General features: G+C 41.0%; 1 pseudogene; it reads right to left on the reverse strand.

Annotated features, from left to right (window-relative positions):
- Positions 1-22,595: 22,595 nt before the first annotated feature.
- Positions 22,596-23,207, reverse strand: LOC101338347 (large ribosomal subunit protein uL6 pseudogene; annotated as a pseudogene).
- Between the last annotated feature and the right edge of the window lie 235 nt (positions 23,208-23,442).

A 23,442-nucleotide genomic window follows, 5' to 3' on the forward strand; every position in this document is an offset into this window, starting at 1 on the left:
GGCTAAGACTTTCCAGAAGAAACCGTTCGTCCTTGAGACTGGGGACTCCCCGGGGGAGCTCGTCTTTGGAAAGGGAGTAGGGGGGTGTGGCGCTCGCTGTGCGCCCAGCCGAGCCGTGCCACCTCCCGGTCCCATCCTGCGAGCTCTGCTCCGCAGCCCGCGGTGAGCCGCAGCTCTCCGCGGAGCCGGGCACGCTTCTGCCCCCAGTTCCACTCCAGGGTGACAGATTCCACGCTCGGGGGTGCAACAAGCTGTAGGAGCACCGGACACACAGCAGAGACGAGGGAGGGCAGGGCGGTTTTTATTGTGGCTTTCTTCGTTTCCTTCCATCCTGGAGAGGGGGGAAGACGGGCGCGTTCCCAGCGCGCTCGCAGCACGAGCGGATCACTTACCTCCCCGCATGGCCGGCGCCGGGAGGCTTTACCCCGCACAGAGCTCGCCGGCCGCCACGCGCCCAGCCCCAATGCAGCCGGCCGGGCGCGCTGGGCACGCCGGGACTTGTAGTCTCCGCGGGCGGGGTAGGGGTCCAAGGGCTGGGGCGGCTCGGAAGCCGAGAGGCCCGGAAGGGAAGGGACGAGGCCGGGGCTTTGAGAAGGTAAGGGAGGACATTTGCAAGAACTTAAAACCTCCTGGGAGCTGGAGGTGGGAAACACTCCTAGAGAGACTTTTAAATTGGGGGTCTTCAGGCTGGTACCATTTTTTCTTCCCGTCTGACTCGCACGTGGCAACTCTGATGAAGTTTTTAGCTGGGTTTTGGCAGTTATGACAAGTAGAGATTTCCCGGGCCAAGCCCATATTGTTTAGGGCCTTACTCTGCCTTCACCCCGAACGCACACGTGGCATTCTCTGCTTGGAACACCTATTCTGTGGCTTACTCAGTTGAAGCCCTGGGCATGCAAAGGGAGAGTGAATAATTGCACCTTACGTTTGTAGAGCACGCTGCAGTGTACAGAGCACTTTTTATGTACTTGGTTCATTATATTAGAACCATAGGATTTTAAAACCCAGGGATTTTACCAGAGTGATTTTGCTTGTCCCAGTGATTTCGGATGGGGAACTACCGGAATGTAGTTGGTAGGGCCAAAGACACTAGACATCTTGCAATGCCCAGGGCAGTCCTGCCCAGCAAAGAATTATCCCACATCCTGTGTGACTTGACTGTCCCACTGCTCATTCACGTGGATGAAAAACCTGTTTATATTTACCTGAGCCTAGAATCTGTTTTATATATAAACATAAACTTTTTCACACAGTGAAATGGCAATGCCATTCCTGGAATTTGAGTCACCAATACAGTCCATTTTGTGCTGCCCATTTCATGGTGACTCTACAGATTGGATGCAAGAGCCTGACTACTTCATTGCGTCTTTTAGTTTAGGGGTGCCTGAGCAGTTCCATGTTGAATCATATGTTTACTTTTTCCTTTATATTACAGTGAAGGCATTGCTTTGAATTGTTTAAAAATTACATATGTAGGTACCTTATGACTTTCCCTTCATAAAGGTAAAGAGTTTATTAACTCATAGTTGTTGTTCAAAGGGGCATTAGGTTTGACAAGGCTGTGGACCATTTATTCAGTCAACAAATATCTTTTGAGTGCCTACTACGTACTAGGCACCATTCTAGATACTTGAGATACATCAATAAATAAAACAGAAAAAGTTTACTGCACTTAGGGAGCTTGCATTCTAATGTGAGTGTGGGAGAGGCAGGCAATAAATAGTAAATATAAACTAAATAAGTAAATTCTATATATTAGAAAGTGGCAAATGTTATGAAAAAATAAAGCAGATAAAAGAGATTGGGAATGCAGGAGAGTGCTAAATATAGTAAATTTTATTGAAATGGTGACATTCAAGGAAAAGAACGGGAGTTGGTAAGAGAGTGGCCTTGTGGATTTCTGAGGGAAGAACATTCTAGGGAGAGAGAAGAGTAAGGCATAGGCCACAAGGTGAGTATGTGCTTGGAGTTTTCAAGGAACAGCAAGGATGCCAGTGTGGCTGGTTTAGAGAGAGTTGGGGATGAGAAGCAGGATGACTGAGGATGACCGCTGGGTTGGAACAGGGGATGTAGGGCTTGGAGGACATTACAACAACTTTGCCTTTCATGATGAATTAAATGGGAAGCTACTGGAGAGTTTTGAGCAGAGCAATAACATTCAGGCATATTTTTGAAGGATTATTCTGGCTGATCTCTCTGGGATAGATCACAGATAGCAACGGTGGAAACCAAATAGGCCAGAAGCTATTGCAGTAATAGAGGCAAGAAATAATAGTGGGTTGAACCAGAGGGGTAGTGATGAAAAGTGATGTGGGAGAGGACTCATGAATTCCAGAGGGCACTGTGGGAGAGTTTCAGGGATTGGGGAAGCTGGAAGATGGAGACAGATTAGGGGATGTTCGGAGCCTTGTGGTAATGAGACTTCAGGTGGGACCTGGGAGTCTGGAACTTCTTGTGGTGATTGACATAGACAGAGATAAAGGGGATATTGTAATCAGTCCCAGAGGAGTCAAAATATAAAATGGCGGGAAGGCTGTGAGTATAGGGAGTAGGAATGAGTGTTGGGCTCCCTGACTCTGTGGATGGAGGCAAAAAGTTCTGAGAATCAGGTGGATTCTTGATCCATTTTGGTGGAATGTTGAAGGCCTGTGGAGGGGAGGACTCAGCCCTGGTGCAGTGCTCATTCCTGGGTCCTGCCAGGAGAGACACTGACTTATATTCATAGGGCATAGTCTCCTCCCCCTCTGCCCTTGATCTTTTTGATGGAGTTAACCCTTTTGATGGAGTTGAGGATTTGAGGGCAAGTTGGTAATTACTCTAAGCACAAAGCCTCGTAAACAATATTGATTCAGTAGAAATTGAATGTCTAGAAGAGGTGGATTTGTAATTGCAGAAATGGAGGATGCAGTAGAGAATTTTGGCAAAGATGGCCAGGAGGAATCTGGGCTCTTAATGTGAAGGGATGCTCTAGGCTTGGGGATAGGAGACAACTGTTTGTAGGATGAAGTGAAGAAGCCATTAGAGGCAGAAACATGGAAGTTCAGAGCAGAGGGGTTAATTGATGGACTGACATTCCAGAGAAGATGGAACTATGAGACGTTCATCCTTGGAAGGGAGGTGAGACAGTTCTTCCCATAAGAAAGGAAAGAAAGACAATGGAATTATTCAGGAGTATTCTAAAGAGGAGAAGGAACATTTTAAAATTTTATTTATTTATTATGAAAGCAAACTATGTGATAAAAATTAAAACAATCAGAAATTAATAATATAAAGTGAAAATTCCCAATAAATCCACTCCTAGAATAATTCCTATTAAATGTTTGGTATATATTGTGTACATTTTTTCTTCTGTGCATATGCTTTCGCTTTGTAAATGTTACATGGGTATCTAAAATATTTGTATTTTTTCTTTCCTGCTATTGATTGTAATATGTGCTATGTAACAGATGCTCAATAAATACTTATATAAAATATAAATTAAGTATTTACTGAGCATCTGTTATGTAGCATATATTACCATCAATCTTTTTGATCATGTTATTCACATTCTCAATATCCGTACGTACTTTTTTTCTTGATTTTTCAACAGTTTAAAAAAATTCACTGAAATCACCTAGCATTTTATTTTTTCTCTTATTTCTTGAAGTTTTGCTTTATGTTTTTAAGGTTATAGTATTTGGTACATGAAGATTCATACTAGCAGTAACTATTGTGAGCTGTATCCTTTGCCATTTTACAGTGACTCTCTTTGTCCCATTTAATCATTTTTTGGAATAGTTTATTTTATTCTACTTGAAATTATTTTAGTTAGGCATGTTTAATCTTATCTGTTATGTTTGGTTCCATTTTGAATCTTTATTGTTCCTTTGTTTTCTCTTTGCTTTATGAACTGTGTTTTCTTTGTTTTTGTTTTGTTTTGGTTTTATTTTTATCTTCCTCTGTGTATTAGTTATCTATTGCTGTGTAACAAGCTACCCCAAAACTTAGCAGCTTAAGACAACACATATTTTTTAGCTCATACTTTCTGTGGGTCAAGAATCTTGGCATGGCTTTAGCTGAGTCCCCTGCTTCAGGGTTTTCACTGCTCCAGTTTTCACAGATGTTGAACTGGGCTTCATTCTCAGCTGAAGGCTTGACTTGGGCTGGATCTGCTTTCAAGCTCACCCCTGTGGTTGTTGTCAGGATTTAGTTTCTTATGGGCTCCTGAGAGCCTCAGTTTCCTGCCCCTTGGACTTCTCCATAGGGCAATTCACAACATGGTAGCTGGCTTTATGAAAGAAGCATGCGAGAGGAGTCAGAGAAAGATTGTAAGCAAGACAGAAGTCACAGTCTTTAATAGCCTAATTTCAGAAGCACTTCTGAATGAATTCATCATTTTGCCACATTTTCTTTGTTACAGGCATGTCATTATGTTCAGCCTACACATAAGGGCATGGATACCAGGAAGTGGGGACCACTGGGAGCCCCTTCAGAAGGTCACCTACCACACTGGCAATTTGGAAGTTGTAAAGTGTATTAAATAGTATGCTTACATTTGTATTTCTCAATTTACCTTAGAAATGAAATGATGAAAGACAATGAAACTAATCTACTTAGACTGTCTTCTTTTCTCCCCGTTTTCTATTAGTTTGGAGAGCAAATATGATTCTTGTTTCAGTCTATTATCATCGAAATATTATTCTTTACATTATGTAATTTTTCTTTTAGGCATTATAACAATTAGATTTCATTTTTATGACATAGAATACTGGGTTATTTAAATATAATTTATGTATAAATAGATTCAAAGCTCATCACCAAACCTTTTGTACCCCATGACTTTCTCATTCATGAATTCATTATTGTTACTCATCTATTCATTGTCTTGAACTTTTTTCCTGATAAATTTTTCAGAAGTGCATAAATGTTACGTTTCTTGAGTTCTTGTATATTTGAGAATTTCTTTCTCTTACCATTACACATGGAAGGTGGTTAGACCAGGTATAGAACATTTTTTCCACTTCAATATTCATTAACCACTGTTCCATTTTCTTCTAGCATCTAACATTGCTTGGAATATGTCTAATTTCTTTGTTTTTGAAGATGACCTTTCTCCCTCTGCCTAGATGACTGTAGAATTTTTTTTTCAATCCTTGAAGTTCTAGAAAAAAGCTTTTATTAAATTTTCTTGGAAAATGATGAGCCCTTTCAAAGTGTAATTTTAAGATCTGCTTTATTTCAGAAAATTCTTCTATTATGTAAACTTTTACAGTTCCATTTACTCATTCACATGTTCAAAGACAACAGTCATTCATATGTCAGTTCTCCATTGTCTGTTGTTCGTATCTTTCGTCTTCTCTGTGATCACCTGTATTCTATTCACCTATATTCATGTTCTGCTAAATTCTATGTGATTTTTTTTCAATAGCTTGCCCTCCATGTTCAGTTTTCTTCAGTTTAAGTTCTACTCCTTGGTGCTTTTAGTGTGATTTTTCAGTGATTTATTTTCTTTTCCTTGTTTATTTCCTCTGCTTTTTAAAATTTCTTTTACCTTTTACTGTTGCATGGGTCCTGTGCTATTTTTATTTGGGATTTTTTTTTTTTAATCTTTGAAGGAAGTCAGTGAGATCAAATTTATTGCTCAAGAATAAAGTGAGTCATTTTCTTGCCTCCCTCTCCCTGTTTACCTGTGTACTTTTTGAATCATCCACTTAAAATATAAACTGGAATATAGAATGTTCCAGTTATAGATGGCTCATAATCTTCAATCAGTCATTCAGTGATGGATCAGCTGGAACAACAGGAAAATCTGCAGTGAATGACAAGGAGAGAGAAAGAAAGAAAGAGAGAGGCAGAGGGAGAGAAAGGGAGATTTACTTCTTTTTTTTCTACCTATTACGTACATTTTTTAACAAAGTATTCAAGTGACTGGTAATAATATCAATACAAGAAGCAATTTTAAAAAATTATTTAACATCCAAATGAAAATAAAATATCAACACCAAAGGAGAAATAAAAATACACATATGTAGCTGCAGCATCCTCAAAGTTATTAATATCAAGTTATGGCTGAAGTTTTAAGCTTCCTGAAGTTATTAATATTAAGTTATGGCTGAAGTTTCAAGCTTCCTGGTAACCAAAGCAAGAAAAAATTCCACATAATTAGATATATGATTCCCACTGACTCTAAAAGAAAACCTGCAAGTTAGTCAAAGGGAAAATTTTTATAACACTGAGTTCTGAAAAAAAAAATCAAATGGGGCAGGGTTCTTAATGCATTTGATTAGTAAATACAATTGTGACACTCTTTTAAGCTATTTCTTATAGCATTGCTTAATGAAAAGTAAAAACCTGGCATCCAAAATAGTCCAGAGAAGGCAAATTCCTGTGGTTCTAAGACAGTGTGATTCAAGCCTCTTTGGAAGGTAAAATGTTTTCTTTGGAGGAATAAATACTGTTATCGGGCTGAATTGTGTCCCTGCAAAAGGTATGTTGAAGTCCTAACCTCCAACACCTTAGAACGTGACATATTTGGAAATAAAGTAATTGCAGGTGTAATTTGTTAAGATGAGGTCCTCCTGGAGTAGGAGGAGGGCCCTAGTCCTATAAGACTGGTGTCCTTGTAAGAAGTAAGACATAGAGAGGGAGAGGCTATGTGAAGACACAGAGACATACAGAGGGAAGAGGCGGGTGAAGATGGGAGTTGTGCTGCCTCAAGCCAAGGAACATCTGAGGCTACAAGAAGCTGGAAGAGGCAAGAAAGGAACCTCCACCAGAGGGTACTTGACTCTGCCAACACTTGATATATGAAAGAATACATTTCTCTTGTTTTAATAAAGTTTGTGGTACTTTATTATGTCAGCCTTAAGAAACTAATACAGATAAACTGCATTTCTTTCAACAATTTTTAAAATTTATTTAATTTATTTCATTGAAGTATAGTTGATTTACAATGTTGTGTCAATTTCTGGTGTACAGCAAAGTGATTCAGTTATACTTATATATACTCTTTTTCATATTCTTTTCCATTATGGTTTATTATAGGATATTGAATATAGTTCCCTGTGCTATACAGTAGGACCTTGTTGTTTATCCATCCTATATGTAATAGTTTGCATCTGCTAATCCCAACTCCCAATCCATCCCTCCCCACACTCCCACCCTTGGCAACCACAAATCTGTTCTTTATATCTGTGAATCTGTTTCTGTTTCATAGATAAGTTCATTCAACAATGTTTTATAAATATTTGTTCTCTCAATCAAGATTTGATATGTGATGTTGTATGGTCAGGCCACCCGAGATGGCTGTTCTCTTGCTCTGTGTACATCCCCTGCTCAACCGGTTCCTGCTTCACCTACACCCTACTGCCAAGACTGACCTTCCCTCTCAATCATAGGGCCTAATCAGTAAACGCCTGTGTACTTGCTCCCGGCCCCAGCTGGCAATTGTTCTAATCTTTAGATCAGAACTATCTCCACTTTGATAGTCTATCAAAGGAGCGGTGAGGGGTGTGTTTCTCTGCTGGTTTCCCTGGTAACCAGTGACCCAACCTGACGTCAGTTCCCCCTATAACTGGTAACTTCCCTCCCCCTGCCACTTTAGACATGTATGATCCCCTATCCATAAAACCACTGATGTCTCTGACTCCAGGCTCTTTCTTTGGTCTTGAGGCTGGGCAAGTACAGGACTTGCAGGCCTGCAGGGTGCAGCGCAACAGTTGGACAGTAGAAGGTTAGATAAGGGACTAATGTAGTTTTTATGTGCTGATACTGAGGATGGATCCATATACTTTACAGGAAAAACCTGTAAATACTAGTAAGCTAAACACTCCTTGTGAACATTGCCATACCTAAGATTCACACCTGTATCGCTGGCCATCACACCGGTAGGAAGTGCCAAGAGTATACTTGAGAACAAGTCCAGGATTTTTGTTTTTGTTTTTAACAGTGTGAGATCTGTTTTTCCGCATGAAATGAATGAACATTGCTGATATTATTTCGTCTAGAAAGTTTACAAAAGAGGTGATACCTGTCTCTGACTGCAAGAATTGGACTGACACATGATAAACCATAAATCAGTTAGAAAATGCAGGTTAATTTTAGTATAGTTGATAAGCCAGGATTTATAACAATGAGTAGATAGCAGTTCTGCTGTCTGTTGAAACTACCCACAATCATGGAAACTCATCATTGGAATACAGGATACCTGCCCTGACATTCTCTATAGTGGGAAGGACATATATACAGATTTTCCAAAAATTGTCTTCCTTCCTTCCTCTCTTTATTTCTTCCCATCCAGAGATGTTTATTCCCAGGCAGATGGTATTAAGCAACAAAAGTTTGTACAATCTCATCTCCTTAACCAAAGATCAAACTTTTGGACTTTCTCCAAAACACAGCAGTTGTCTAGAGATATGAAAAGGAGGAGGTAGGTCTCTGAGAGAAATAGTCATAGATCCCTGAATCTAGGGCTAACTGGAGACAGACTCAGCAACAGGAGAAAGACCTGAACAGCAGACATAGGATGATATTGGTTTACCTACAATAATGGATGTTGTATAGTGAGAGCTGGGCCCATAGTGATAACTGAACCCAGAACCAGACATCTAGGGGCAGGGAAGGATCCAGTGGTAATGTAAGTTTGTTATATCCTAAGGCATAAGCAATTAGAAATAATAAAAATATTAAGTTAAAATATATAGAGGACTTCTCTTACTCTGAAGCACTTAACATGAGTGATAAAATATATCATCGTTTAAATGCATGGATAAATGTAAAAATAAATGAGTGTGTTTAATATGGAAATGGCATTGCAGATAAGTGTAATTGGCATTGCGACAATTGGTTACCCACGTGGGTGGAAAATATGATACACTTGGATCTTTGCCTTACATCATATCAAAAAAACATCTACTTCAGGCAGATGAAAGACATCAAGATGAAAGGAAAAACCTTAAAATTTTTGACCGAAAATATAGGAGACTTTATGCCAACAGGATAAGAAAGAATTTTCTTAAAAAAGACACAAAAATGTAATTTATAAAGAAAAATATTGAAGAAATTTGAGCACAATAAAATTAGAAACTTTGGTACATCAGAACATACCACAAATACTTGTAGCACATTTAACTGACAAAATACTAATATCCAGAAGAAGAAAGACTCTACAAATTTCAAGAAAAAAAGCTCACAACCAAATGGATAAACAGGCATTTCACAGAAGAGGAAACCCATATGGCCAAAAAAAAATATTGATATTCAATCTCAATATTAGGAAAATAGAAATTCAAACCCTGAGAAGCAGTTTTACACCCAACAGATTGGCAAAATATTAATAGTTTGAGGAGATGTGTTGTGAGGTGTGGGACAATCAGAACTCTTATTTTTCTGGAGTGTAAATTAGTGTGATTATTTTGGAAGATAATTTGACATTATCATGTAAAGTTGAAGATCCATATACTCTGTTACTCAGCAATTCCACACCTAGGTTTATACTGTGGTAGACAGAATAATACCCTCTACCCCAGGATGTCTGTCCACATCCTAATCCCAAGAACCTGTGAATATGTTAGGTTACATGGCAAAGGAGAATTAAGTTTGCAGATACAATTAAGGTTGCCAAATCAGTTAATCTTAAAATAAGGAGATTATCCAGGTGGGCCCAATTATCACAAGGAACCTTAACAGTGGAAGATGGAGGCAGGAGAGTCAAAACTAGAGAGATGACACCTAAGAAAGACTTGACCAGCCACTCTTGGCTTTGAAGATTGAAGGGGCAACAAGCCAAGGAATGTGGGCAGTCTCTAGAGGCTAGAAAAGTCTAGAGCTTCCAGAAAGGAATGCAGCTCTGCCGACACCTCGATTTTATCCCAGTGAGACCCATTTCAGATTTCTGACATCCAGATCATTAAGGTAATAAATTTCTGTTGTTCTAAGCCACTGAACATCTAAATTTGAGGTAATTTGTTACAACAGCAATAGGAAACTAATACAAGACTAGCTTAGTCGTTCAGGCTGCTATAACAAAATACCATAAATTGGGTAGCTTATAAACAATGTACATTTATTTCTCACAGTTCTGGAGACTGGAAGTCCAGGATCAATATGCTGGCAGAGTTGGTGTCTGGTAAGGGCTCATTCCTGGTTCTTTTCATTATGTCCTCACATGGCAGAGGGACAGGCCCTCTCTGAAACCTCCTTATAAGTACCCTAATCCATTTCAAGAGGGTTCCACCCTCATGACCTAATCATCTCCCAAAGGTCCTACCTCCGAAATAGCATTACTTTGGGGGTTAGGACATACGAATTTGGAGGACCATAGCAGGCACATAGGGATTCTCAGTGCAGTGCTCCAGAATAGTGATTTCACTGGGTTTGTCATGATGCTTTGTAACATACATATTACATATATTATTTTGTAAGCACTGAATAGTTCATATATTAAGAAATAGACGGGAGTAGAAAGAAAAAAAAAACAAACCCTAAGTATGACAATGTAGATTTGTCCTGTGGTGCTTGAAATAATTAACTGAGCTGTGTGAAGCATTACAATTTACTTGGTGCTCGAGTGAGTATTAAAAATGCTATTTTTACATAAAATGAGTAACTGGGAGTTACTGTCACGCATGTGGCTTAACTGACAGCTAATCTGTGTCCATAGGGTCAGAGCCAAGAAGTCAATGAAGGTGACTGTCTCATGGAGAGTGACTTGGAGGCCAAAGAGCCTGCCTCGCACCACCTCCACCCCTAACTACTGGTCAACACTAACGAGTGCTTGCTCTGTCCAGCACTGTTCTAACCACGTACAATCCTCACAGCTGCTGTTTGAGGCAGGCACTATTATTATTCCTGTTTTACAGATGGGCAAAACGAGATCCACAAATACCTTGCTCAAGATCTCACAGCTAGGAAGTGGCGGAGACTTGTTTCAAACACAGTTTGCGTCCAGAGCCTATACTCTTATCCATCACTCGATACTGCATCTCGATTGTTCCCCAAATTTATTGTCCATAACATTTACACTGAGGCACTAAATTAAAATGCCAGTTCTTATGACATTGTAGCTCTGAAATAGGTGTCTCTAAATGAGCCCTGGATTTTACATTGTCAGGTGGCACTTAAGCATTTGCCACTAGTTCGACTTCTGTCCAATTTACCCCTTCCACAAATACGATCATACTTCTGTACTAAAAACTCTTCCATGTCTCTCCCCAGCATCAAGACTCTCTTAGCTTCTTAGTTCAACCCTCTTAGCTTAGCACACGGCCCTTGGTGCTTTGGCCCCTGACCGTCCTCTTTGGGTCACAGCCACCCCCTTAATCCTTTCTTTACTTCCATGGACCTTCTTCCAAAACTGTGCATAATGGCATTTCACGCCTCCGTGTCTTAGTACATGCTGCTTTCCCTGCCCAGAAACACTCTGCCTACCTCTTTACCTAGCTAACTCCTACCCATCCATCAAAATTCTGAAACTTCACTTTACAGCTTTGCCCAATATTGATTTAGAAACCTCCCCTCTGCTCTCTGAAATATCATATAAATATATCGTGGTGCAAAATAGCACTACATTGTCAACTTCAGTGTACTCAGATGTCTCCTCCTTTAGCAGTCTGTAATAATAGTAATAAATGCCACTTACGGAGCAGTTGTAGGCAATTTACATATTATTTCTAATTCCCCATCCAGCTCTATCTTCAGCTGCATTTTAAGGTTGAGGACACTGAGGCTTAGAGAGTGAGTTCATGGTCAGACCATTGTAGTGGCAGTACCACACTCACATCTGGTCCCACAATGTCTTTGACTCTTTCTCCCCAGTACCTGGCATTGGTGCTGACACCTTCCCGGTTAGATGAATGTAGATAGATGGTTGGCCTGGGTTTCCACAGATCCAGGTTTACAAGAAAGACAAACAAAGCCAAATTTGAAGCAGAGTGTGAAGGCTCTTGCTTGGGTTCTGCCTCTGCCTCTACCTAGCTGCTAAGATAGGAGAGTTCCCGAATGCTGAGCATGTCCAGTATGGCAAGCAAGCGTTCTCTGGCTGGGAAAGAACTCAGCACTAGAGGCTGCAGATCAATGGGGAGGGCAGAAAGAGTCTTAACCCAGAGGCAGAGTGCCCACTGGCACAAGTTTGCTTTGTGGAAGAACTATATTGTCATGCAGTCTTTATCTTAGTTCCTCAGATGGGACAGAGCGATTTGCTATCTCTGTGCACAGCTGTGACCAGAGATTGCTGTGGGCTTGGTCTCAGGACCGGTGCCTGCATACTGCCTGCCTTTTGGTTTGTGTCCAAGGCTGCTGTTTTCTGAAAATAGAAGCTGATACTGCCTCTGACTCAGTCCCTTTCACCTCGTGCTCTTTCTGGTACATTTGTCCTAAAAGTATTGACCCGTCTCTGATTCCTTGCTACCTGCCAGGTTTGCAAAATTTGCGAGTTAGTACTGAGAGATTTACACTTTCTTTTATTAATTCCTGGAAGCTGGTGTCTTGTGAATCAGAGGAAATATATATCTTTTTTATGTTACCTCTCTAATAATATACAAGGTCATGGGGCCTCCTTTCTGCTGAGTCCTTTGAATAAGGTAACAGGTTTTTTTTAAAGCCACTCTCTTGGGGTCTGCCCCACCTCCGTTAGTGGGGAGTGAGGTTCTGCCTCTGGATTAGCCTTCTTAACTTGCTCTGACTTGCTGACCCCCTCTTAACTCCCTCTCCAAGGCTCCTCTCCACCCTCACTCCTTTAATGTCTTCTCCATGTGACTGGAAGTGGAAATGCTCAAGTTTTCAGCACCTGCACAGGCTCGCTCTGTGATCTAGCCAGTGGGCCCCCCTCTCCATTCTGTACGTCTACAGAGAAGCCCCGGGTAGGTTTCTGCTTCCCTATCCGTCACCCCCACCACCTTCCTCCCCAACAAACTGTGAGACTGAAGCAGAGATGACTGCTTTCAGCTCTTCTTGTATTTTCATCAACTGGTTAGACTCTGCACATTTAATTCCCTATGATGCAAACTCTTTTAGCTGTATGTAACTAAGTCTGTCTATTTCTCCCTGACACTTTCAGTCTTACATCATCCCAGATCTACCATCTACTGGTTGGGTAACCTTGAGCCCATTACTTTGCCTTTCTAAACTGCAGCTCTGTCCTGTACATGGACGCCCTTGGGCTTGCTCTCCTCAGCCTCTCCCTGTGGCCCCCAGACTCATGCCAGGAGTGGAAGATGGAAGTCCAGGAAGCAATGATTCCCACTGCTCTGATGCAGGTCCCTGCAGATGCAGAGGGCGGTACTCCTCCTGGGCGACAAACATGACCACATCCTTGGAGGCCACCTGAAGGCAGCATCTTGGAGTCCATCTTCTTTTACCTGGGCCTGGTCTTAGGGAGCCGATGCTGAGCTTTCATTTAATTGGATGCACTTTTGAGGGTAGGGAAAGAGCTACCCAGACTGTAAATCATTGATCAAGTGTCTCTCTCAACAACGAGCAGCTCAGGAACTCCCCCACCCCATTTCTGGGACTGAGGCTGCTCTTCCTTCCAGAAATTCTCAGAGTTATGCATCATTATTTCAAACTTATGCTTCAGAAACCCTAACACACTGGTGCCCACAGGTGGGGTTTTCTTAAACATTCCTGGGCCCTACCACTGAGACTGAATCAGTAGATCTGGGGAAAGGCCCAGGAATCTATACATTTTAAAGCAACACACCTGATTTTACAATCAAACAGATTTGGGAAGGACAAACATATAACTCTTCCTGCATAATTTTCGTTGTTTAACTTTACCTTTCCAAAGGATGGCAGCTGGGTGAGTGTCGGCTTCTTTCCTGCAGCATAAATCACCAGCCCTCCCCAGGTATGCTTAACAGACAAGTGTGTCCAAGTCCCTCCCCAACTTTTACCAAAGTCAGTTATTTTTATTCCTAAGAGAGGTCTACGATGGAATGTTCTTCCTAAGTAGGGGGAGATCTAGGTTTTGTTGGTCCCGAAGATTATACAATTTGCAGAATCCTTCTTTAAGGAAAGGAAGATCAAAGTACGAATACAAAATTAAAGACAGAGCCTTGGAAGAGACCTATGCACGTGAAAAGCCCAAAAGCTTAAACTTCATCACCTACATAGCAGTTCTGCCTCTGAACTGCTTTCTCTTTCTGGAGCAAATCAAAAGAACACTGTTGCTCAAATTGTCTACACCTTCCATATGTATTAGATGACCTGCATTTATGGAAATGAAAAGGAGGAAAAAAAAGAACCCCACAGAAATAGATCGTTTTGGCCTAGAAGAGTCTGGAGCTGAGTTTTTAACCACAACATAGCGACCTAGGCTTGGTTGGTGAGTTTACTTATTATTCCCTATATTCCCTGAAGTTGGAGAAAGAGCCACATGGTTCCTTACCACCCACCTCCCATTACTTTCTGACCACATCTCCTACTACTTTCCTCCTTGCTTCTCCTCTTCAACTACACTGGTCATCCGGAGCAGACCGGGCTCAGTCTCGCCTTTGGGCCTCTGCATTGGGGGTCCTCTTTCTGAAATGGTGTCTCCATGTTACAGGGAAAGACACATGGGCTCAGAAAAGCTCAATGCTTTGACCAAGTGATTAAAACCCATGAAAACATGCATAATGTTTTCCCAACAGTCTTATTTTTTTTTAAATTGAAGTATAGTTGATTTACAATATTATATTAGTTTCAGGTATACAACTTAATGATTCAATATTTTTATAGATTATACTCCATTTAAAGTTATTATAAAATATTGGCTATATTCCCTTTGCTGTACAATGTATCCTTATAGCTTATTTATTTTATACATAGTAGTTTGTACCATTTAATCCCTACCCCTGTCTTGCCCCTCCCCACTTCCGTCTCCCCACTGGTAACCACCAGTTTGTTCTCTATATCTGTGAATCTGTTTCTATTTTGTTATATTCATTTGTTTGTTTCTTTTTTTAGATTCCACATATGAGTGATAACACAGAGTATTTGTCTTTCTCTTTCTGACTTATTTCACTAAGCACAATACCCTGTAGGTCCATCCATATTGTTGCAAATGGCAACAAGTTGTTGCAAATGGCAGAATTTCATTCTTTTATATGGCTGAGTAATATTCCATTGTCACATTCTATATATGTCACACATCTTCTTTATCCATTCATCTGTTGATAGCTTGCTTCCATATCTTTGCTGTTGCAATAATGCTGCTATGAACATTGGGGCGCATGTATTATATATTGAAATTATAATATTTTGAATATATTTGATATATAAAATATATTATTAAAAATAATTTCACAAGTTTCTTTTCACTTTTTTCGTGTGGCTAAGAGAAAACTTAAAATGACATATGTAGCTCACATTTCTGGCTTGAATTATATTTATAATTTATATCAGACAGCACTAGTCTACATTATCTGGTCCCTCCCTAAAACCTTTCCTCATCTTGTCTTCTGCTCACTCCAGTTCTTGCTCACTGCAATCCAGCTACACTGGCTTCCTTGCTAGTCTTCGAACATAGAAACATACCATGCACCCTCCTGCCTCAGGGCCTTTGTACTTGCTGTTTTTACTCCTAGAAAGCTTTCCCTCCAATTATTTGGAGGATTTGTTCTTTGACTTTCTCTGGACTTTATTCAAACTTCACCTTTCCAATGAAGCTTTCTCTGACCACCCTGCTGAAATTAAATTCCTCATCCACCTCCACTCCTGTATTCACTGAGCCCCTTCCCTAATTTATTTTCTTCTGTAGAATCCATGCGAGTGGGGAATCTTGTTTAAAGCTGTGATCCTAGCATCGAGAACTATGCTTGGAACATAGTAGGTGCTCAACAAATATTTGTTAAATGAAATACTGAATGAATTTTAATCAACCACTTAATTATACAGGTGAAGAAACTGAGAATAAGTGGCTTTTTCAGGGTCTCACGGAGAGTTAAGGGCAGAGTAGAGACACTCTCTGTATATCAAATGCTAATGACCAGAAATGCAGATGCCACCACCCAGATCTCAGCCCTTTACTTAACGTTTGTGTTACTCCATTGGACTCTGCCCACAATTTCATGCCTCTTTTAGGACTCGCACTTAAGAAGAAAAGAATCTACTCCAGAAATATATTCTATCTCAGTCATTACACCCAGGAGATGACCTCTGACATTCTTTTGCTCCAAGGATAAGAGATTTTTGAGATTTTTTTTCTAGACAGGAATTGTATTTCTATCTGGATCTATGAAAACCAGTGACATTTTACCAGGAAAAAAAAAAAATTGCTTGAAGGAAGTCAATACCTTTGATTATATAGTTGGTCCTCTGTATCTGCAGATGAGGAACCTGTGGATTCAGAGGGCAACTATACTGCACCATTTTATATAAGGGACCTGAGCATCTGAGGATTTTGGTATCTGTGAGGGTCCTGCAACCAATCCCCCGCAGATACTGAGGGGCGACTGTATAGTGAAATATTCAAGTTGTAACCTGAAGAGTTTAGACTAGTTCATTTATTTGACTAACCAACACATATTTAGTGATATGTGCCAGGCATTATTTTAGGTCCTGGGGACAGTTAAATGTGACAGGATCTTCAAGGAGTTAACAGTCTACTGTGTATGGGGCAGGGGGGCGGAGGGCAGGATAAATAAAGAAATACAGGATGTGTTAGTTTTCTATAGCTGCTGTAACAAATGACCACAAATTTAGAGGCTTAAAATAATACACATTTGTTCTCTTACTCTTCTGGAGATCAGAAATCCAAAATGGATCTTATTTGGCTAAACTCAGGTGCCAGGAGGCCACATCCTTCTGGAAGCTCTAGAGAAGTATCTGTCTTCTTGCCTTTTTTAGGTTTTAGTGGCTGACGTCTTCCTGGCTTGTGGCCCCTTCCGCCATCTTCAAAGCCCATCAGTGTCTGCTTCCATGGTCACATCATCTTTTCTCCTCACTCTGACCCCTCTTGGGTCCCTCTTATATGGGTCTCTATGATGATCTCCAGGTAACCCAGGAAATCCAGATAGTCCAGGAAAACTCCCCATCTCAAGATCCTTAACTTAATCACATATGCAAAGTCCCTCTTGCCATATAAGGTAACATTTATAGGTGCTGGCGATTAGGATGTTGACATCATGGGGGGACCATTATTCAGTCCACCACAGAGGACAATGTGACAAGGGTCACAGTGGAGTTAAGTACCAGATGCTGTGTAAACACAAATGACAGTGCAGACAGGGTGTGGAAGAGGAGCGGGACAGCTTTATAGAGTGAGTGACTTTTTAGCTGAGGCTTGCATGGTGGCAATGGATGGATGGTATATATCATGTATAAAGGAATGTACAAGAGAAAGGAGGTTTAAATGAAGGTGATTTTTGTATTATCTATTGCTGAATAAAAAATTACTCTGAAACTTAGCAGCTTACAATAGTAAGTATCTGAGATCTCACATAGTTTCTGAGAGTCATGAATCTGGGAGAGTCTTAATTGGATGGTCCTGCCTTATGGTGTGTCATGAGGTTGCTCTCAAGTGTTGGCTGGGACTGTGGTCATCTGAAGGGGCTGGAGAAGCAGTCTCCAAGCTCACTCACGTGACTGTCAGCAGGAGGTTTCAGTTCCTCACCATGGCCTCTCTATAGCATTACTCACATGACATGGCAGCTGGCTTTCCATAGGGCAAGTAATCCAAGAGAAAGACAGTCCAAGATAGAAGCCTTTGTCATTATAACCTAATCTCAGGAGTGATTAGGTTATTATCATTCTGCCATTCTGTTGGTCACCCAGACCAACTCTGGTACAAAGTGGGAGAAGACTACACAAGGTCATGAACACCAGGAGGTGGGGATCATTGGGGACCATCTTGGAGTCTGGACCCTACAATATTCTTGAGATTATAAGAGTTTCTCATTGTTGGAATGTTCGACAATCATGAAAGATTGGCAGGGATGAGGTTGGCGTGGGAAGGGAGGGTTAGAGCGTGGAGGACCTGTACACTTGGCCAGGAGTTTGCAGATAATCCTTTTATTGGTAGGGAGTTATTGCAGGGGCTTAGTCAGAGAAGTGACACCAATCAAATTGCTTTTTAGAATGATCATGTGTGTGGTAAGGATGTATGGAGGGTGGAGCAGAGAGCAAAGAGATTAGAGAGGAGGAGTGGCTAAGAGGTTATTGCAGTAGTGCAGGAGAGAGGGGATGAGGCTTCGAATAAGGCAGTGATGATATGGAAGGTCTGAGAATGATGGATTCAGGGCATATTCAGGAGGTGAAAGATTAGGGAGGCAGAGGGTTGGGGAAGGTCTCAGGGTGACTCTCAGGCTACTGGTTTGCAGGATGCATAGGTAACATTAAAATACTACAGAAAGAAGGACATGGTTGACATGAGAGTCAAAAAGAGTTAAGATGCCTAAATTTAAATACATTGAATCTGAGCTGCCTGTGGGACATACAGGTATAAAGACAACTGATGGGTAGTTAGAGCAGAATAAACTTAGTTTAGACTAACTACAGCAAGGCCTTTTAGGCATTTTTCAAGAGAAACTGTATTCTGGCTAGAGGAGAGCTCTTCTCACTCTGTGTTGGTATGTCCTAACCTAAACTGCAGGTCATTTTCTCAATGCCATCCTCTTATTGTCATTATCCTTGTAACTACCGTTTTTTGAATGCCTGCTATATACCACACTCCGTGCTATGCACCTTGTGTTCTTTATTTCATCTTCACACTAACCCAGGGAGAAACATAATGTTATTATTTCCTTTTAATAGATGAGGAAACTGAAGTAAGTACTACTATTATCCCATTTTTCAGATGAGAAATCAGGCTTCGCTAGTGTAAATAACATCACTCGAAGTTATATAATGAGTACGTGATGGACACAGGTCCCAAATGGAGATCTTTTGACTGCAGACCCTGTGCCTTTAATTGAACAGTCACATACAGTGTGCTTTCTAGAGTCAGAGGCACTTTCCAGCAGGGCTGGGGTTCAGCAGAGTGATGATTTACCACCTGCTGTACAAGAGACAACAAGTAAGAAATGCAGGGGAAAGGTCAGAAATTCACATACGCAGTGGTGTGGAGAAAAGGTCAAACACCCTCTTCCTGTTAAATATGAAGAGACTTTGGCCTATTGGCAATGTTTGCTAGCTCTTTCCTAGGATTCTCTTCCAGTTTTTTGCTATATCTCAAAAAAATGTGAGGAATTACTTTCATTCACTTAAAAAAAAATGTTCATTTTCTTGCCACAGGAAAGTACAGTGTCCTGTGTTAGCCAGATGGCCTTTGGAGCCTAAGATTGATGCAGAGGGAGTTTCACCACAGCACATTTTTCATTAGAAAAGAGAAAGGGAAGTGGGTGTATGAAGGATGTTAGACAGATTATGTCTTTTCCTTAAAGAGGGTTCCCATAACAGCAGATAAATTGGTCTGGAAATAGCTTCCAAGCTATTTCTTTATGTAAAACTTAAATTAAAAAAAGAAAGAAAGAAAAAAAGGTTCCATATCTAAGGTTGTACTGTGGAATTTAGGAGGCGATAAAGGGACTGGCGGTCATGCCCAGCTTAGTAAATGGCTCCTAGACTAATCCCTGTCGTAGAGAAGAGCCGACCTCTGGACCTGCTTCCTGCAGATCAGAGTGTGAGAGCACAAGGTCCCACCAACTGGCACGAGAAGCTTCATAGCTTCTCTGCAGCTGTCTGGAATTTCCCCGAGAAAGCAAAAGACAAGGCTGAATATAGGCTTTCACCTTGAAATACCATAAAGGTAATAAAACAGGGCATGGTGGGTTATGACAGGTTGCTTTGCAATGCTCCCACTTCACATTTTATGTGAGTTTCCAAGCAACATGCTTATTGAAACTAGGGAAGTGGGGAAGTGAGTGATGAGTTCAGAGAACTCTGCCGTGGAAGTGCCCAGACAACTTTGGACATAAGAGAACTGCTTTTCCCATATCCCTAACCTGACCCCTTCCTCACCCCAGTACCCCCAGAACCTGGTGAAATCCTAGCACACAAGAGCTGTTCAATTAGGACTCATGCCCTTGCCTTTATTGATACCTGACTGTATGTCAGACCTTTCTGTATTTATCTAGCAATCATCAACGTTAGCAGGAAAACAGGTTCCATCCTATTTTCTTTAGGTATTTGTTAGTTAGGTAAATAAAGCAGCTCAGTATTTGGCGGAGCCCTAGGTCATTATTCAACTTCTGGGACACAACTCTCCCCGTTGTGTATAACCCATACGCCTTAACAGAATGTCTGGTTCTAGTTTTGGGTTTCAAAATATTAGCACTTAAGTAAAATTAATTTAATTAAAACTTAACTGAGTTTTCTTTCTAACTAATTTAACACATAATGCTTTTTCCTTCTAACTTTTATTTTTCTGTACAATGAAATGTATATTAAATAAAATAAATAAAATTATGTAACTTCTCCGGTCTGGGTTAACAATTAATATGGCGCTTAGGTGCCTATCCATATACTTCTTTGTACGAACATAGTAAAAAGGCACAGCTTCGCACAAATGGGCTAAGGAAAGCAAAAACTATGTAAAGGCTGCCTAACAGGAAATGAATCCACACCCCAGGAGGTCCACAATAATAAAGTCAGGGCTGAATATATGAAGATTTATATGACATGTTAACACATTATTACCACAAATTATATTACTAAGTCAGTCATGGGAAATCGGTTCAGGGCCAGGAGGAAGTCAGTCCATGGTCAAATTCAGCCTTTAGTTTGAAACTCTTCCATCTGCCATGATCACAGAAACCTGACCATCCAGTGCCTACTGGACATAAGATCAGGACATTAGCAAATGCTGACTGTGTAAGCCCTTAGAAACAATTTTCTGTTTGCACAACTGTCAAGAGTTTTCTATAATTGTCTTTCTAATTCTACTCTTATAAACTGTGCCTGTTGAAGAAGTCATTTTATGATATTACTGAAATGGACATTGTCTGAGAGGTTTCCAGAGAACTGAAATTCCATAAATGTATTTCTGGTGTCATCCGTTGTGTTTGGTATTCTCCCCCTTCTCAGGGACACATGTAGCTGTCTCTAGGGAGAGGAAGTACCCCATACCCATATGTGACAGGAGTACTCAGACTGGGGCTCTGTGCTTCTGAGGTACAAATGGAACCAGCCATAGAAGCCCCGGCACCTCACTCTGACTCTAATTTAACTCTTATCTTTCCCCCCCCAATTTGTCATCTTGTTAGTTCTTCCAATTTGGTGATTCTATTCCAACTGATGGGCTTCCTTCTTCTTCCTTCTTGTATATCCTCTGTTTTCTCAGATCTATTCTTTGATCTGGTGCTTGTTTCAAACACCATCTTGGTACCGCTCCTACTCAGTCCAGGGTCACTCCCAAAATATGGCCCCGGCGGGCGCTGCTGCATTGGGCTGCTGGGCCCGCCCTGTGAGGCCCACCTCAGTGTATCAGGGAGACCTCAGCCAGCTCCTGGGTTTCTTTAAAGACTTTATTTTTTTAGAGTAGTTTTGAGTTCATAGCAAAATTGAGAGGGAGGTAAAGAGATTTTCCATATACCTTCCTTCCCCCACACATGCATAGCCTCCCTGCATCATCAACATCTCCCACCAGAGGGCTACATTTGTTGAAATTGGTAAATCTGCACTGACACATCATAATCACTCAAAGTCCATAGTTTCCATTGGTGTTGTACGGTGTACAGGTTCAGACAAATGTATAATGGCATGTATCATACAGTGTTTTCACTCCCCTAAAGATCGTCTGTGATCCACCTATTAATCCCTCTCTTTTCACTAACCCCTGGCAAATACCATATCCATAGTTTTTCTATTCCAGAATGTCATATAGTTGGAATCATATAGTATGTATCCTTCTCAGATTGGCATCTTTTAGGTAGTGATATGCGTTTAAGTTTCCTCTGTGTCTTTTCATGGCTTGATAGCTCATTTCTTTTCAGTGTTGAATAATATTCCATTGTCTGGATGTACTTCAGTTTATTTATCCATTCACCTACTGAAACAACATCTTGGTTGTTTCCAAGTTTGGGCAATTATGAGAAAAGCTGCCGTAAACATCCATATGAAGGTTTTTGTGTGGACATAAGTTTTCAGTTTCTTTGGGTAAATACCAAGGAGCACAATTGCTGGATCATGTGGTAAGAGTATGTTTAGTTTTGTAAGGAACTGCCAAAGTGTGTTCCAAAGTGGCTGTGCATTTTACATTCCCACCAACAATGTATGAGAGTTCCTGTTGCTCAACATCCTCCCAGCATTTGCCAGCGTTGTGGATTTTGGCCATTTTACTGGGTGTGTAGTGGAATCTCACTGTGTTTTTTTTGTTGTTCATTTTGTTTTTTGCAGTACGCGAGCCTCTCACTGTTGTCGCCTCTCCCGTTGCGGAGCACAGGCTCCGGATACTCAGGCTCAGCGGCCATGGCTCACGGGCCCAGCCGCTCCGCGGTATGTGGGATCCTCCCGGACCGGGGCACGAACCCGTGTTCCCTGCATCGGCAGGCGACTCTCAACCACTGCACCACCAGGGAAGACCTCTCACTGTGGTTTTAATTTGCATTTCCCTGATGACATGTGATGTGGAATATCTTTTCTTTTCAATACAGGGCTTTTACTGTATCTTTAAAGTATCACAAATATGTCTTGGGAATCATTCAGCATCTTGTTTCGGTAGCTGGACATCTTAAAACTTTTTCAGCAGGCTGCTGAACTGTTCCTTTTTCAGAGACGTAGATACTACCCAGAAATTTTCTGATATCCTTGTTTTTAACAGTTGTGGCCTGCTGAAAAAAAGCAGCTAAATTTGATTTAAGTCCACTGCTGTTTCCTTCAAGAATTAACGCATCTTTCTGGGCTTGAGATACGGAGCAAGCAACTCCTGGCCTCATCCAACCTTTGTGGATCTATTTTTCACCCAAGAAATTTTGGATTTCAAAAAGAGGCACATTCTTCTGAATAATGGCATTGATGGGGAAGTGAGCATACACAGCCTCATCTTGTGATGGAAGCCCAGGGTGACACTCTTGGTCATGCACTGTACGTGACTACAGATAGTGCTAGAGGTACCAGTCCCTTTCTATTTCCCCAACATTTGTCAGCCTGGAGCCTCTTCTTTTCTTTCCAAGGAAACTGAGTTCTACTTTGATGTGACTGAAATCCTTCTTCAAGATTCCTCAGGGGCCCTTCATAATAACTGTGTGTTCTTTCAGAGTAATGTCAATATTTTCGAGAATGTGGACAGCCTGATTGCTGAGAATGGTCTTCATTCTTGCAGTAGACGTGACAAAGACTTCATATGTTTATTTGCCATCTGTATATCTTATTTGGTGAGTCTCATTAGGTCTTTGGCCCATTTTTATTGGTTTGTTCATTTCCTTATTGTTGGGTTTTAAGAGTTCTTTGTATATTTTGGATAACATCCTTTATCAGATGTGTCTTTTGCAAGACATTCTCCCAGTCTCTGGGTTGTCTTCTCATTCTCTTGACATTGTCTTTTTTTTT

This window comes from Tursiops truncatus, chromosome 1 (genome assembly GCF_011762595.2).
Source record: "Tursiops truncatus isolate mTurTru1 chromosome 1, mTurTru1.mat.Y, whole genome shotgun sequence".
In the NCBI taxonomy this organism is placed as follows: domain Eukaryota; kingdom Metazoa; phylum Chordata; class Mammalia; order Artiodactyla; family Delphinidae; genus Tursiops; species Tursiops truncatus.